The following is a 13,767-nucleotide window of genomic DNA, read 5'->3' on the forward strand; positions in this document are numbered from 1 at the left end:
CCATAGGCCCTAAAGAAAAGTTCAGTGTTCAGAAATATTTTGAGCAGTATCTCAAGTACATGCAGTTTACAGACTATATATGTATACTTTGAATAGTAAAACGTGTACGTTTTGGTAAGATATATTATTTGTGGTCCTCCAGGTCTACTCTTCACCATGCTCTCTGTCCCAGGAGCTGACCTGTAGGGACTGTGTCAATGGACTCCCTTGGCCTTCCTTCCAGAAGGTGTGATGTGGAGTATGAGATCAGGGTCTTTATGTCTCCAGTTACCTCCTTGCAAGGTTCCAAAGGTTGACTCTTTCCCATAATCCAAATTTATCAGTTATCTACTGTTGTATAAACAACAATCTCAAATTTTGGTGGCTTAAAACAATAATTTGTTCTTTTTCACAATTCTGTGTATTTTCTGGATTCTCTCTGAGAAGTTCCTCTTTCCATGTTGTATTAGCTGGGATTGCTTATGTGATTACATTCATCTGGAGATCAGGTGGAGCCGAAATGTGTCTGTCACGTGGGCTGGAGTGGCTAGAAGAGCTGCAGGTAGTTGGTCCTCTCTTTCAAGTAAGGTAGTCAGGCATCTGTACACGATAAATTGGAGGTTAAAGAGGCTGAAAACAGGTGTTTCTAGACCTCTTAATGCAAAGGCCTGAAACTGGTACAGCGTTTATTTCCAGTTTATTTGACCAATAAGATGCTTTGACCAAAGCATTGGTCAAAGGAAGTCATGAAATCAGCCCACTTTCAAAGGGCAGAGAGAAAACTTTGTTGGAGAAACATCATGAACATGCAGAGATGGGAAGAAATGCTGGTGGCTGTATCTGCCACGCAAAGTCACAGTCTATCAAGAGATTCTTTACAAAGCCTCTCTCTGGTTTCCTTTATCCTTCCAAGCCTAGGGGTGGTGTGACTCCCCAGTACTTACTAATCCCAAGGTAGTTAATTATACCTTGTGAATTTCCTACCCCTGTTTACCTGTTGGTCAATAAGCCTTTTTATTTTCCCTCAATTTCCTTTTATTAAAGTTTCCTCAACTTACCTGATTGGAGAGTTCTGTCTTTCTCATGCAGGGTTTTGTATCAGTACATCCCTTAAAAAGTTGTAATACTTATATGTAAATATGGTTATAATATTCTATTAATAATTTTATTTTTTAGGACTCCTAAGGTGCTTATGAATTAACACCTGCCCAATTAGCTTTACATACCAAGATTCAATCTTGTTTGAGAATAAACATCCATTTTACCTGATATATCTATGAACTATATTTAAAAATTCTCAAATCTCATCATTTGGCAACATCTACAACCTTTAGTGATAGGGCTGACAATTTTTGATTACATGACTCAGTTCTATGTCAGTTTCAATGTCAGTACATTAAAAGTTGTACTTTTTCCTGGGATTATATAAATCTACTTTTGTGTCTTAAGTAATCCACCAGCATTCCACCTTAAACTTTCTAGGTTGTCTAAGCTCAATACAATTCATTTTCTTCACTGTTTTCATCAGTGTTTCTTGTATTCCTATTCGGACTTGTGTAATTGATTTCTGTTTGAACACTTGAAGTTTAAATCAAATGACCACATGATCACCTAGTCTTCAAGGATCCAGGAGTTTCAAAACTAAATTTCAGTATTTCCTTCAGACATACTGATTTCTTGGTATTAAAACATTTTAGAGTTCATAGAACAGCTTCCTATTCAAAAAGGAAGAAGGCAGTTCCCCTCTGAATTTACATACAAATGGATTTACAGATTATAATTTATAAATATGTGAAGACTATATTCCTTGAAAACTTATTTTTGATCTTGATTAAAGAAAGGTCTTTAGCTCTCTTAATTAAAGTGGACTACAGTCCCAGGACTTTAGGAAACATTTGTACCAAACTACTTAACAATACTCATACTATGTCATTGAAAGTCTGAATTTTTGTTTGCTTCTTACTCTTAGTGCCAGTAGAATGTAACAGTTGTCTGAATATAAAAAGTTTGTAAATGGGGATATAGCAGATACACACTAGAACTGGAGTGTATCTAGATATAGAAATACTAGATTTCCTTATTGAGTTCACATCAAGGTGATATTTCATTGCAGCTATAAAAAATGTGTATGACTTATCATAAAGTAAATGCTAACTTTGCAACATGTATCACTTTTGTAACTGACATTCTATGTTCAGGTTCATTGTGTTCCTGACATATTCCCATCAATTCCTTTCATGAGAGAATCTCTTCCTTGTGAACTACAGTGACTTTTTTATTGACATAATACAAGTGCAAAAGCTTTCCAGCAAAGCATTACTCTTTAACAATAGGCCAGAGACATTCTGCCAAGCAATAAGTCATCTTTATATTCACTGGAGCACAAAAATATTTCGGTGATATACCAGGTAAAATTGATGTTCTAGTAGGGAGATTTTGATTAAATACCCTTTTTTCTGCTGCTTTGGGATAAGTTCAGGTATTTTAATTTTCATATATAATTATGTTTCTGAATTTCCTCTATACATTGTGATGTTTTTCAACTGAATTCCTGGCTGAATATAAAAACTGAGAACAAGAAGAGGTGTTATTACTTAGAGGTGTTTTTAACAGTTCTTCAATTTCATAACTTGTCATTTCCTTCTTTAATTTAGAAATGTGTTATACTCCTGGAAATTTTCATATTTGATATACACAAAAATAGAATAATTTGAGAGAGATTATATGAGCATAGTAGTTAAAAGCTCAGACTCTGAAGCCACACAGCCCGAGTTTTTAAGCTCAGCTCTGCCCCTTGCTTGCTTTTAACTTTGTGTACATTACTTACCCTCTCAGTGCCTCAGTTTCTTCATCTTTAAAAATGGAGATAATATTCATCTATCTGGGAGTAATAGCTCTTAGAGTGATTATGAAGATTGAGTTAGTGTATATGAGTGCTTAATATTGTGAGTATCATATAATAAATTCTATATGTTTGCTATCATTTTTGCTATTGAAAGAAAATTAAAACACATTCGCTCCAATCCTGGAGCATAATTAGTTCCAATCATTGTTATTAACTTATTTTGTTTCAATTTTCCTGCAATGAAGAATGCAGTGGATTCCGTTGCCATTATTTCATCTCTTAACTTATATTTATATGTTTATATATGAAATATCCCACAATGTTTCACACTATATTAGATACTGGGAATTTAAAGATAATTTGTGTGAGTAATGGCTCTGTTCCCAGAGACTCTAATACCATCCTAACCAGGGAAGGCAAATTATTGTCTTAACTACTGAGCAAGTAGTCTCTTTAAAAATTATCTCATTTTTAAGGTACCACATACATATTATTCTGTAAGCATTTAATGGTTGATACTTTTCTGTTTCTCACTTTGATTAAAGATTAAGATCTTTTTTTGATTATAAGAGAGATATTTAAGAGGGAGAGGGAAAGAATACCCTGTGTTTCTCTTTTCCCAGTTTCTTTGAGAAATAATTGACACCCACTGTATATGTATAAGGTGTACAGCGTGATGGTTTGATTTACATATGTTGTGAAATGATTACCACAATAGATTTAGTTAATACCTGTCATCTCAGATACAATAAAAATAAAATTTTTTTTCTCCATGGGATGAGAACTCTTAGAATCTACTCAACAACTTTCCTACGTATCATACAGCAGTGTTAACTATAGTCATCGTGTTGTACATTACATCACTAGTACTTACTTTTTTTGGTTTTATATTTAAAAATACACTTAGTGTAAGGAAAACTGGATAGTTTTGTTGAATTATTGTCCCATTAGTTTCATTTTCGAGTTACAGTTGAAGTATAATATTATATGTTGCAGGTGTATAATATAGTAATTTATAATTTTTAAAGGTTATAGTCTATTCATAGTTATTATAAAATATTGCCAATATTCCCCATGTTATACAGTATGTCCCTGTAGCTTATTTTATACCTGATAGTATTTTATACCTAATACTTGATATACCCCCACCTCTATATGCCCCTCCTTTCCTCTCCACTGGTGACCACTAGTTTATTCTCCACATTTGTGAGTCTGCTTCTTTTTTGTTATATTCACTAGTTTGTTACATTTTTTAGATTACACGTATAAATGATATCATACAGTATTTGTCTTTGTCTGACTTGTTTTTCTTAGCATAATACCCTCCAAATCTATCCATATTGTTGCAAATGGCAAAATTTCATTCTTTTTAATGGGTAAGTAGTATTCTATTGCATATCTTTATCCATTCATCTACTGATGGTGACTTACGTTGCTTCCATATCTTGGCAACCATAAATAATGCTACTATGAACATTGGAGTGCATGTGTATGTTTGAATTAGTGGGTTTGTTTTTTTTTTTTTTCTGATATATACCCAGGAGTGGAATTGCTGGGTCATATGGTCATTCTATTTTTAGTTTTTTGAGCACTCTCTATACTGTTTTCCACAGTGGCTGCACCAATTTACATTCCCATCAGCAGTGTATGAGGGCTCCCTGTCTCCACATCTGTGCCAACATTTGTTATTTGTGATCTTTTTGATGATAACCATTCTGACAGGTATGAGGTGATATCTCATTGTGGTTTTGATTTGCATTTCCTTATTGGTTAGCAATGTTGAGCATCATTTCGTGTGCCTGTTGGCCATCTGCATTGCCTCTTTGGAAAAATATCTATTCAGATCTTCTGCCTATTTTTAATTGGATTATTTGGTTTTTGATGTTGAGTTGTATGAGCTGTTTATATATTCTGGATGTTAACCCCTTGTCAGTCATATCATTTATAAATATCTTTCCCATTCAGTAGGTTGTCTTTTCATTTTATTGATGGTTTCTTTTGCTGTGCGAAAGCTTTTAAGTTTAATTAGGCCCCATTTGTTTATTTTTCCTTTTATTTCCTTTGCTTTAGGAGACAGATCCCCCCAAAAATATCGCTACAACTTATGTCAAAGAGTGTTCTGTGTATGTTTCCCTGTAGGAATTTTAGAGTATCCGATCTTATATTTAGGTCTTATACCATTTTGTGTTTATTTTTTATATCTTTCTCAAGATTGTTTTGTCTATTTAGAGTCTTTTGTGTTTCCATACAAATTTATCTTATAGCTGGATGTCTGTACCTTTTGACCTCCTTCCTCTGATTTTTCCCTTCCTCCTCACATTCTGGTAACCACAAATTTGATCTCTTTTTGTATGAGTTTGGTGGGTGTTTTTTTTTTTTTAATTTTTTCTTTTCCTTTCTTTCTTTCTTTCTTCTTTTCCTTTCCTTTCCTTTCCTTTCCTTTCCTTCCTTCCTTTTCTTTTCTTTTCTTTTCTTTTCTTTTCTTTTCTTTTCTTTTCTCCCTTTCTTTCTTTCTTCCTTTCTTTCTTTCTTTCTTTCTTTCTTTCTTTCTTTCTTTCTTTCTTTCTTTCTTTCTTTCTTTCTTTCTTTCTTTCTTTCTTTCTTCCTTCCTTCCTTCCTTCCTTCCTTCCTTCCTTCCTTCCTTCCTTCCTTCCTTTTCTTTCTTTCTTTCTTTTCTTTCTTTTCTTTCCCATATATAAATGAGATGATACAGTATTTGTGCTTCTCTGCAAGACTTGTTTCACTTAGCATAATGCCTTCAAGGTCCATCCATGTGTCGGAAATGGTAAGATTTCCTTGTTTTTTAATGGCTGAGTAATACTCCATTGTATACACATACCACAGCTCCCCCATGTGGTTCCTGAGTGAGGCAATGTGCTATGGTAAGATGAGCGATGGAATAGAAGGCAGAAGTTCTGGCCCTGGCATTGCCATTTACATGCTGTATGATCCTGAGTTGACTTTTGTGACTTATAGTTTCTTTGTTATCTCTGTGATTATTGTAAAAATCAAATATAAGAATTAGTGCAAAAAATTTTTGGATACTGAAAATACCATGCAAATAAAAAGCACTGTTACTGTTCATTTCAGTTAGAAGCAACTCTGCCTTTACCTCACTGAAGGGGTGAAGGATTAAACTGGTTTTAAATATGCATTGTATAGAAGTGAGGTTAGGGTCCTGCAGAACTTAGGGAAAGGGACAGTGATGATTTCCAGCCAGTTCTTAGAATTGGACAGTGACTCTCAGAACTGTGTGATGGTAAAGAACGGGCTGCATTTTGGCAGAAGTCATAGTATCATTTTTTTTTGGCAATAATAAAAAATTTATTATTTACTAATATATACATTGGTGGTAAAACTATATAGCGAAGCAGAGAATGATTAACATAATATTCAGTACTTTCCTGTGCAGATCAGATAGGTATTTTTAAGAAGTGATAGTATCTTAATTCCTGATTCAAACTAGAGGACAGATCAATGGTATCCAAAAGATGATTTAGAAGCCTTATTTTTATCTAAAATCTTTTGAGAAATCTTTTATCAAATGTTTTTGTAAAGATTTTTAATAAATGATAAAATTAACACATTTCAATTATTTCTCTTTTTCATCCTTACTCATCATGGTGGAGGTGCTAATTGCTCCAGATTATAGCCAAAGGAAAATAATAATAATGGACCCAATAAATACTCATAGTATAAAACAATTACAAATTTGCTGAATGCCGTATAAGAAAAAGGAAAAATATTTACATTATTTTAAGAAGAATTGATTGTGCTACACATTTCAGTAGGGTTGCAAAGATGTTTCTTGTCCTCAGGAAACTTCTAGTTTAGTTGAGGAAAGACATATATCAAGGAAACTATCTATATTCCTTCTTTCCATGCTACCTAAAAGAGATCTGTTGTTTTCCCGAAAGGATGTTGGGTAAAGACAAAGATGAGAGCTTGGCAATTGAGTGTGGGGTGGGGAGGACAAAGACAGACAGACCACTGACGCAAGAAGGAGACAGGAGCAGTTAGGGCAGATTTCAAAGGACGTGGGACTTTGGGGCAAGAGATTAAAAGAAGATTGTTTTTGATGAAGTTTGTTTGTAATGTAGTGTTCTCTTCTTATTCCCAATAAATCATAACTGAAATTTTATATTTCACTTCAAGGCTTTTGAGTTGGACTGTGGGTCCTGGAAGTTATTTTTGGCTATGATATTGTGCTGAGACTGCCCGTAAGGTGAGAGAACAAGATGGCCCAATACGTTTCACATACAGACTTACTGAAAATAATACAGAGTTCACCTTAAACATAATTTTTAAATGGTAAAAATTTTGGACACAGCCTTTAAACAAGTCATTAAAAACAATATGATTATATGTAATATATTGTCCTTTTGATAATAAGAATGACTGCCATATATGTGTGCCACAACCAGGAATTATTCTAGGTGTTTTTATATCATCTAATCCTAACAATAACTTGAAACATGGTAAATGTTGAAATCTTTATTTTAAAGATAAGAATAAGGACGCACAGTAATTAAGGTGATATGCCCCAGATGACATAGCTAGAAAGCTTCAGAGCTGGAATTTCACTTGAGGTTGACTCCAGAAGCCTATTCTCTTTCCAGCTTATTATGTTCCTTTGGAAATAACAAAACTTATTTTAGCAATTACTTATAAAAGCATCTCCCATTAATTCTGTATTTATAATCTTATATATCAAATCTTAAATTATAGCATTTTAGACAACAGTATATAAAGAAGTAGAACATATTTGAATTGGTACAAAGGAAATGATTTAGAGGATAAAAATAACCCAAAGCAATAGTATTAATTTAAGCAAATTTAAACTGAATATTGAGAAGTTAAGTATATAAGCTTCTTAGATTTTCAAAGCAATAACTCTTCCTATTGCAGAAAACATTCATTTTATGTAAGACATTGATTACTAAAAAAAAAAAAAGAGACTAGGCATATGTTATTAATGTGTCCAACTCACTTACCGAATTAATTATGTGAGCCAATTTTTATATTTATTAAATCATGTTTGATCCAGTGTTCCTATCTCATTTGAGAAAAAAAAAACAAGAAATAAAAAGAGAAAAGAAATCCAGTTTTGAATCTTCACACATGTTGAAATTTTGTGTTCATAGTAAATTAAATGTATTATTTGTTCAATTCATGGTGCTTCAGTATCTTTTTCCTTCACTCCCACCACACCTTGTTTCAGCAACTTAGTTCATTGACAAATCTTGTCACTTCCTGCCAGTTAATATTTTATTTTACTGATTTTGAAAAAAAAAACAATTAATACGGTCTCCTTATTCATTAAGAGGTGCCCCAGAAGTTTGTGTTAATTGTTTCCTAGTGTTGAGTAAAGCATGTGGTTATTGAAGTATGGTGGGGCTGGATTCTGATGGAGAAGCCTAAGCAGGTGTTTAGGATGGTACAAGTGAAGTTAGAGCTTAGGATAATTATTTGAGACAGTAGTTTCAAATATGAGTGATATAGCACCCACCTTGAAAGGGAATAAAAAAAAAGAACTCTCACCATCTTTATGGCTGACTTTGATTTATTTTTATTCTCTCCTATGTATATAAACATTAAATTTGATATAATCAATTCCTGCCCTTATAAAGCTATAAAACCAAAATAAAATATCTTTGAAATCTTAAACAAAATGATAATCCCCAAATTCAAAACCCCTAATGAAGAATCTGAAGACCTTCTCCACTCCTCAGTTCCCTATCACAGTCTGTCTGTATCTCAGGACTTGAATATAATGCTCCCTCTTCCAAGAAATCTTTCTTAATCATCCCAGACGAAGTCAGTGCTCCCTCTCTCCTAAACCTCCATGAGAATCACATGTGTTTCTCTTGTGGTTCTTACCATGTAATATTTTATGGGTATAATATGACCCTATTCAATCATATGTTCCTAGAGAACAAGAACCGTGTCTTAATTATCTCTGTACACCACAATGCTTTGAAAGAAAGTGTCTTTTTCACCTCGTTACTTATTCCTGGGTATAAAATAATACATATTCATTTTTGAAAATTCATAAAATAGACCTGTTTAAAGAGGAAGTCTTAATCACCTACAGCTCCAGAGATAGCCACTATGAAAATTTTAGAGCATATCTTTCCATTCCTTTATGCTAATCATCAGTAACAGTTATTTTAAAGGGTAAGTGTGTGAGGATATATATGTATATATGTAGTTTTATTTATTCAGCCAATGCTTTTGGTGATACTATTATGTACCAGATTTCTTAGAGAATGTTAGAATCATGCTATCTGTGTGGGTTAGTATCTTGCTATTTTCACTTGTCATTATATCATGAGTATTTCCCCATATAATTAAATATTCTTCAAGTATGTTTTATGACTAAATGCAAACTATGGATGAATTATAAGTTCTCTATTTTAATGGCTGTGCTATTATGGGTGTACCATAACCTCATTCTATTTTTATATGAATTTGTTTTGTGTAGATTAGTATCTTTGAATATTTGTTGACTAAATAACAGTGTGTTATTTTATAAGGTGATGTGTCTGTGTAGGAATATTTATGTATGTTTGTATTGTTGTTATCATTCAACCAGTATTTTTGGAGATCTGTCTATATGCCAGTCATTGGATAATATCTGAAAAAACAATTAAATACAATTTCTGCACTAAAGGGGCTTAGGTCTTTCAGAGAGAAAGACAAATGAGCGAGTAATTACAGTACTGTTAACGGTGAGCCCAGGATAGTTCAAATTCACTGATGAAAACTTACAATAGTGAGGTTTTCAATTTCCTTCTTTACTTGCATAAGGCTAATTAAATTAAGCTCTCAACACCAGGCACTTAAAACTAAAGGATGCAAAACCCATGGTAGGAAACATCATACATCTCATGCCTTTCTTTTTCTCCCTGCCAAATTTATGTCTCAGCTTTTGGCTCTAGGGATGGAAAACTTTCTGTGATAGAACTTTCTAGATTTGTGGAATGAGTTTTTTTGAACTAATGTCAGGTGCCTTGTTCCTTATTTCCACCTCCACTTTCACCTCCGTGCCATTGGCTTGACTTTCTCTCACTGTGACCTGAGGATTCCCTTTTGTTATTGTATCATGTGCATTTATCATTATGTATTCACATCTGAGATATGATACAGTTTTAATTAATATAAAATAAAAATAAGACACAACTGTTCTAAGCAACAAAGAATATCAAGAGGTTGAAACTTTCCCTCGTATCATTGAAAACCCACTGCAGATACAGAACATTACATGTAGTAAGTGCAAAGATTCATTCACTCACTCTAACACGTATCTTCTGAGGCCTATTGTATATCAGGCTTTGAACTAGGTCCTAAAAACAATAGCAGTGAACAACAAATTCTTTGCTCTCAGAAATTGTGTTCTTGTGGATAATAGAAGTATACACAAGATGACAAGTGTTCATTTATAACTTAGTTTTAAATTTTATAATGCATTTTCCTTAGATAATGTTTATAAATGAAGTTTGCTTATAAGAACATCTTTAAGTAATTTATATTAAATAAAATCTATAGGGCTAATGACTCAGTAGAATCTAACAACTCTTGGCTTTCAAGTTGAAATGCGTATGACACTTATCTCCTTATGGACTGAATAGTTGGAGCTGGAACACTGTTGGCCCCATGAGCATCTCGGGAATCTCAAAAGCAGAAACAATTACAGTAATAGCTCACATGCACAGGTTGCTGGACTGCAATACCCGACAGGCCTGGGAGTCTTAGCGGCAACAGCATTTTCTAGGATACAGTGATGAAGATGAAATGGTAGGCAGGCCATTCATATGCACCAGTGATTTTTTTTAACATTTTTTATTGATTTATAATCATTTTACAATGTTGTGTCAAATTCCAGTGTTCAGCACAATTTTTCAGTTATTCATGGACATATACACACTCATTGTCACATTTTTTCTCTGTGAGTTATCATAACACTTTGTGTATATTTCCCTGTGCTATACAGTGTAGTCTATTCTACAATTTTGAAATCCCAGTCTATCCCTTCCCACCCTCCACCCCCCTGGTAACGACAAGTCTGTATTCTCTGTCTGTGAGTCTATTTCTGTCCTTTATTTATGCTTTCTTTTTGTTTGTTTGTTTGTTTTTGTTTTTGTTTTTTAGATTCCACATATGAGCGATCTCATATGGTATTTTTCTTTCTCTTTCTGGCTTACTTCCCTTAGAATGACATTCTCCAGGAGCATCCATGTTGCTGCAAATGGCATTATGTTGTCGGTTTTTATGGCTGAGTAGTATTCCATTGTATAAATATACCACATCTTCTTTATCCAGTCACCTGTTGATGGACATTTAGGCTGTTTCCATGTTTTGGCTATTGTAAATAGTGCTGCTATGAACATTGGGGTGCAGGTGTCATCCTGAAGTAGATTTCCTTCTGGATACAAGCCCAGGAGTGGGATTCCTGGGTCATATGGTAAGTCTATTCCTAGTCTTTTGAGGAATCTCCACACTGTTTTCCATAGTGGCTGCACCAAACTGCATTCCCACCAGCAGTGTAGGAGGGTTCCCCTTTCTCCACAGCCTCTCCAGCATTTGTCATTTGTGGATTTTTGAATGACGGCCATTCTGACTGGTGTGAGGTGATACCTCATTGTAGTTTTGATTTGCATTTCTCTGATAATTAGTGATATTGAGCATTTTTTCATGTGCTTTTTGATCATTTGTATGTCTTCCTTGGAGAATTGCTTGTTTAGGTCTTCTGCCCATTTTTGGATTGGGTTGTTTATTTTTTTCTTATTGAGTCATATGAGCTGCTTATATTTTCTGGAGATCAAGCCTTTGTCGGTTTCACTTGCAAAAATTTTCTCCCATTCCGTAGGTTTTCTTCTTGTTTTATTTCTGGTTTCCTTTGCTGTGCAGAAGCTTGTAAGTTTCATTAAGTCTCATTTGTTTATTCTTGCTTTTATTTCTTCTAGGAGAAAATTTTTGAAATGTATGTCAGATAATGTTTTGCCTATGTTTTCCTCTAGGAGGTTTATTGTATCTTGTCTTATGTTTAAGTCTTTAATCCATTTTGAGTTGATTTTTGTATATGGTGTAAGGGAGTGTTCTAGCTTCATTGTTTTACATGCTGCTGTCCAGTTTTCCCAACACCATTTGCTGAAGAGACTGTCTTTATTCCAATGTATATTCTTGCCTCTTTTGTCAAAGATGAGTTGACCAAAAGTTTGTGGGTTCATTTCTGGGCTCTCTATTCTGTTCCATTGGTCTATATGTCTGTTTTGGTACCAATACCATGCTGTCTTGATGACTGTAGCTCTATAGTATTGTCTGAAGTCTGGGAGAGTTATTCCTCCAGCCTCTTTCTTTCTCTTCAGTAATGCTTTGGCAATTCTAGGTCTTTGATGGTTCCATATGAATTTTATTATGATTTGTTCTAGTTCTGTGAAATATGTCCTGGGTAATTGGATAGGGATTGCATTAAATCTGTAGATTGCCTTGGGCAGTGTGACCATTTTAACAATATTGATTCTTCCAATCCAAGAGCATGGAATATCTTTCCATTTTTTAAAGTCTTCTTTAATTTCCTTCATCAATGGTTTATAGTTTTCTGTGTATAATTCTTTCACCTCCTTGGTTAGATTTATTCCCAGATATTTTATTACTTTGGGTGCTATTTTAAAGGGGATTGTTTCTTTACTTTCTTCTTCTGTTGATTTATCGTTAGTGTAAAGAAATGCAACTGATTTTTGAACGTTAATTTTGTAACCTGCTACCTTGCTGAATTCTTCAATCAGCTCTAGTAGCTTTTGTGTGGACCTTTTAGGGTTTTCTATATATAGTAACATGTCATCGGCATATAATTACACTTTTACCTCTTCTTTTCCAATTTGGATCCCTTTTATTTCTTTCTCTTGCCTGACTGCTGTGGCTAGGACTTCCAGGACTATGTTGAATAGGAGTGGTGATAGCGGGCATCCTTGTCTTGTCCCAGATTTTAGTGGGAAGCTTTTGAGTTTTTCACCGTTGAGTACTATGCTGGCTGTAGGTTTGTCATATATAGCTTTTATTATGTTGAGATGTGTTCCCTCTATACCCACTTTGGCGAGAGTTTTTATCATAAATGGGTGTTGAATTTTATCAAATGTTTTTTCTGCATCGATTGAGATGATCATGTGATTTTTGTCCTTTCTCTTGTTGATGTAATGTATTACACTGATTGATTTGCGTATGTTGAACCAGCCTTGTGTCCCTGGGATGAACCCCACTTGGACATGATGTATAATCTTTTTTATGTATTGTTGGATTCTATTTGCTAAAATTTTGGTGAGGATTTTGGGGTCTATGTTCATCAGTGATATTGGCCTATAATTCTCTTTTTTTGTAGTGTCTTTGCCTGGTTTTGGTATCAGGGTGATGGTGGCTTCATAGAATGAGTTTGGGAGTATTCCCTCCTTTTCAATCGTCTGGAAGAGTTTGAGAAGGACTGGTATGAGTTCTTCTTTGTATGTTTGGTAGAATTCCCTGGTGAAGCCGTCCGGTCCTGGACTTTTATTTGTAGGGAGATTTTTAATTGCTATTTCTATTTCCTTTCTAGTGATCGGATTGTTCAAGCTTTCAGATTCTTCTTGATTCAGTTTTGGTGGACAGTATGTTTCCAGAAACTTGTCCATCTCCTCTAGGTTATCCAGTTTGGTTCCATATAGTTTTTCATAATATTCTCGTATGATAGTCTGTATTTCTATTTTGTTTGTTGTAATTTCTCCATTTTCCTTTCTTATTTTGCTAATTTGTGCTCTCTCTTTTTTCTTCTTTGTGAGTTTGGCCAGAGGTTTGTCGATTTTATTTACTTTTTCAAAAAACCAGCTTTTGGTTTGGTTGATTTTTTCTATGGTCTTGTTAATCTCTATTGTATTTAATTCCTCTCTGATCTTTATTATTTCCTTCCTTCT

At 34.1% G+C, this 13,767-nt stretch overlaps 1 protein-coding gene across 3 annotated transcripts in view; it reads left to right on the plus strand.

Annotated features, from left to right (window-relative positions):
* Positions 1 to 13,767, plus strand: part of ATRNL1 (attractin like 1) — a 631,665-nt gene that overhangs the window by 365,142 nt on the left and 252,756 nt on the right. The window lies entirely within an intron of this gene.

This window comes from Camelus dromedarius, chromosome 8, assembly GCF_036321535.1.
Source record: "Camelus dromedarius isolate mCamDro1 chromosome 8, mCamDro1.pat, whole genome shotgun sequence".
Lineage (NCBI taxonomy): Eukaryota > Metazoa > Chordata > Mammalia > Artiodactyla > Camelidae > Camelus > Camelus dromedarius.